The sequence below is a fragment of the Vigna angularis genome, chromosome 4 (assembly GCF_016808095.1).
Source record: "Vigna angularis cultivar LongXiaoDou No.4 chromosome 4, ASM1680809v1, whole genome shotgun sequence".
In the NCBI taxonomy this organism is placed as follows: Eukaryota; Viridiplantae; Streptophyta; class Magnoliopsida; order Fabales; family Fabaceae; genus Vigna; species Vigna angularis.
The window spans coordinates 16,907,501-16,912,537 of NC_068973.1; positions in this window are offsets into that span (position 1 = coordinate 16,907,501).

Consider the following 5,037-nt stretch of genomic DNA (forward strand, 5'->3'; position numbering starts at 1 on the left):
TAAATGCAAACTACTATAAAAACTCATTTATTTAAAAAATATGTTATGCAACAATTGCTTAGTAATTCAAAAGAAATTCTTTAAGAGACTTAAGGAAACAAAAAATACCTAAGTTAACTTCTAGGAAAGGGAGGTGAATCACAAAGGATTGTTTAATAACCAAGCATTTCCTAGCCAAAGCTTACCTTAGGTACTCATACTCCAAACTTCTCAAAGGGAATTAAAAAGGAAATAAAAGTAGACACACACTAAGCTACCACAATTAAAGAAAATAATAAACTAACTATGCAGCCTAATGACTAAGTTAGAAGAACTTTGGTTCCTATAACCTAAACAACTAAAAGCGAAATTTACTAAGGATTAAAGGTTCTTGTTAGGAGATGGGATTGAGCACCAAAGACTCCCCCAAGACACCTAATAAGGTCGTGAGATACAAAGCAAAAGGAAAGAAATTACAAGGCAAAGAAATACAACCAAACAAAGGTTCTTCCTCCCAAGTGTTTCTCTCTTTTTTTCTTGGCTACCACTCTAGACTTCAAGCTCCCCTTAGGTATCCCCTACCTAGGATGCTACCTCAAAGATATTGGCTCACCACAAAAAAGAGAACCTACACCATAAATAATGCACAACTCAATTTTCAAAACCAATTATCATATAAGCCTACAACTAGTAATTATAAGTTGTCTATTAGTTAAACTACATGTAATTAGCTTCCCTTACCTTTTAGATGATCAAATAGCTTTAGAACCCTCAAAACACTTTTAGACGCACAAGAAGTCTTATATGTCCCTATAAACAACAGAAACACGATTAAGATACACCATTAGGACCACTGATCAACAAAGACTCTTAAAGATGACTTAAACCCGACATTCAAACTAGAACAATCTACATGCACCTAAAATGTGCGAACTAAGGAAAAAAGGTAGAAACTAACTTTCTCTATTGTAGAAAACAATCAGAAAGAGTTGAGGATATCACCTCAAGGATTACTCTGGTTGTATCCAATCTTTAAACCGATAAAGGGATGATTAGAAAACCTAGAGAGAAGGGAGAACTTTAGAGATAAGGATTTTAGAGAGATAATGTGATTTAGGATAATGAAACTCATTTATAAGAAATATATTTATACTTTAAACTTTTATTATTAAAATAATCGAGTTTCATCATTCTAAACACATTATCAGTTTTGAAACATGAATTCCTAGGCTCTTACATTCTCCTAAACAACACAAATTTTCAACCTCAAAAATTAAACTTACCAGAGAACAGATGTGGGTATGGCTTTCTCATATCTTCATCTATCTTCCACGTAGAGTCATCTGTCTTCTTATCCGAAACAACATTGACTATACTGGTGATCTTTCATCTAAGTTGCTTCATTTGGCAGTCCTTTATACTAGTAGGATGCATCTCTACTAAGATATCATCTCTGACATGAACATCCTCCACTTTCAGCACATGTGAAGGATCAAGCAAATACTTCCTTAGTTGAGAGATGTGAAACATCGAACGAAGATTGGCCAACTAAGGAGGCATGGCGATCTTATAAGCCACTATTCAAATTCGCCTCAAAATCTGATATGGACCAATAAACTTAGGAGAAAGCTTCCTTGAAAAGATATCCCTTCCCACACTAATAGTCAAAGTCACCGGTAAAAAAACATGATCCCCAACTACAAACTCCAATGGTCTTTTCCTCTTATCAGCATAAGGCTTTTGCTTACTATGTGAGGCCTTCATCCTTCATTAGATCAACTTCACCTTGTCTATTATCTTTTGCAACAACTTAGGTGCTACCAACACAACTTCACCATCCTTGTACCAACACAAGGGAGTTATGCATAGACTACCGTACAAATCCTCGTAGGGTGTCATACCTATACTCGTCTGAAAGTTGTTGTTGTAGGTGAACTCCACCAAAGGTAGCACTTCATCCCAACCACCCATGTGATCCAACACACAAGTTCTCAATAGATCTTCCAACGATAGTCAATCCATCTTTAAGATCACGTTCAAACTTTGTAGAGGTAAGCATATAAGGTTGACCTTCAACTTAGCCCATCTACTACCATCAAACATCTAGCACACAGTGCAAACATCTTGACTAAACCAGAGGCTAGAGTAGATACCACAAGATTATACAATAACTCTCTCACTGGTAGACGCAACTCTTGCACGCAAGCATTTGACACAAAGGAGTGTGTCACTCAAGAATCAAACAACACACACAATTCCCTACCAGCTATCAAGCAACTACCAAAGATGATATTATCTAATCTAACAACCTTTTCCCCTTACATGGCATAAACTCTTTCTGAAGCCTAGGGTCTGTCACCCTTCCTCTACTATTGAGCTGCCTATTGAGGTTGGTTCCCAACTCTTGTACTAGAAGGAATATCCCTGACATAATGTCCCTCTCTACCACATAGGTTACATCGCTTGCAACCATCCATTTGAGGAAAAAAGACTCCTATAATGTAATCCCCCAAAGATGTAACATTACACTCCTCCCTACTAGACTCACTACTAGGAAGAACTCCCTCTTGATCCCTACGATGGAGGCCTAGAGTAAGGCTTCTTCCACTCTTTCTAACCAGCTCCAAACCCATATGGTCTTTCCACTCTTTGTAACACCCTGAGTAGAATGTTGTTTTTAAGTGCAAGAGACTCAAGCCATCTAGAATTTTTTGTGATTATTTGTTTTCTATCAGTTCTTTATTTTTCCGCACTAGTTTATCACTTTCTCTTTCTGAGATAGTTAGTTTTCTTTCCAATTTACAGACATCCTTTTCTAGAATTTTAGCATTGCTCTTGGATTATGTAAATTCATTCTTCAAAATATCATTTCCTTTTGAGATTCTTAATTTTTGTTTCTTTATTAGGTTTTAGCTAGTTTTACACATTTTGACAACAATCTATAATAGGCTTCAATAGTTAAGTCTAAGTAAAAAAAGTGTACCTCATTGTCAGAATATTCTGATGAGCTTTCAAAGTCGTCATTTACTTCTTCTTCATAGTTGTCCAATAGATTTCCATCATCTTTAGCCATAAGACAAATATCTTCTTCTTCATCATTATTCTTAGAGTTGTCTTGAGCTTCCCATGTGTTGGTCAGGGCATCCCATCTTCCTTGTGGTCTTTTGTGGTCTTTTGTAGTCATGAGTCTTTCTGCTTTCTACAAGCGACTCTCCTTTGGATTAAGGAGGATTGTTGAAGACGTAGCCTTCATTTTTTATGTCTCAGGATCATTTCCTTGAGTCTTGTGAAGAACTAATCCATGAGGTTAACTCTTATACAGATTGAAGTACCTGGAAAACACTAGAAGAGGGAGGGGAAAGGGGTGGGTTGAATAGCGTTATAGGAAAAAAATTGCAAATGTGATAGTTTAATAACCTTATCAAGGATTAAAAGATTTATATAAGTTGTTAAATGCTTGACTTGAAAGTTTTGTTCAAACTATAAGTTCTCAAATAGGTAAATTTTAATTGTTTAATCAAATTTGCTATAACGATTTGATAAAGCTAACTTTTACTCGTTTATTTTCATTAATAGATTTTCTTATTTGCAGGCAAGTTAGCTTTCAGGATAAATGTAATAATAAATTAAAGTAGCATATACCAAATAATCAGAGCATATATTAACACATGTAAAATCATATATTTAAACACATTAACTTAAACATATCAAACTAGATTAACATGTTGAGGACTTCTAAGAATCCGGGGACTCCCTTGATTTTGTGTTATCCTATTATAACTTTAACCTATCCTTCCTCTATGTTTTCCTCTTCTGGTCATTATGGTCTTTCCATTTATATAATTTATTCTCCTGTTATTTACTAAAGATAAAAAAAGGTGGTTTTATTGCTTGGATAAGATGAGCCTATTAGATGGTCCAGATATATAGAACAAAGATTAGTAAATAATGTGAGAATAATGAAAGCATTTATAATAAACATAGATTCAGACTATAGCTATGTTTTTGCCTTTTCTATTTATCTGATCATGAGGGAACACTTATTTATGTATTTTAGGAGACTATTTAGGTACTCAGATTAATAGCTTCATCTTCCTATATTGTCTTAATTTTGGTGTTCGATGTTTATCACATCATTTAGGTATTCGGAGATGTCACTAAGAATTATTTAAGTATGCCATGAATGATTTATGATTCCCATGCATTACTGTTATCAATTTGTATGAATACATTTATAGATGAAACACTATCTAAGACAAAAAAAATGCAAGAGTAAGTGAGCTTAGATAAAAGTGGTGATAGGGATTAGTCAATATGAATATTTGAACACATCAAACCAGTGTGTATTAATACTTTTGAATTTGGCATTTACATCTAGTGATGAGAGGAGGGAGAGTTTTGTGATTAGAAGGCTATGGATAAAGGTTTTGTTGCAAGGTTGTCCAAATGTTGGAGAACAAGTTGTAATTGGGAAGATTAAGATGGCTTCATTGATAATTTATGGTAGTAGGGAGGTAAACCGACACTCGGTAAGGGTTGGTTTGGGGAGGGTGTGTCATTGGGTTGTTCCGCTTTAGGGGCATATTCATCAAGTCTTTCTTCAATCATGGGTGGTGGAGTAGGGATTCTTAATGCAAGCAACTTTTCAACTTTCCTCTGCTTGGCAATCAGTTTGTTGGAATTTCTCAAGATCACTCGGTAAAAGTAGATATTTCCTTCTCTTCATTAATGATTTTTCAAGAAAAACATAGGTATATTTCTTAAAAGAAAAATCAGAGGTCTTTAAGAACTTCAAGAAGTTAAAGCCCATGTTGAGAAGGAAAGTGGCCTTGTGATCAAAGCTTTAAGTACAACCGTGGAGGAGAGTTCACATCAAAAAAGTTTTAGAAGTATTGTGAAGATAATGGAATTAAACGACAATTGACAGTACCAAGATCCCTTAAAAAAAGGAGTGGCAGAAAGGAAAAATAGAACAATCCTAGAGATGGAAAGAAGTATGCTTAAAAGTAAGATACTTCCAAAGGAGTTTTGGGCTGAAGTCGTTATATGTGTGGTTTA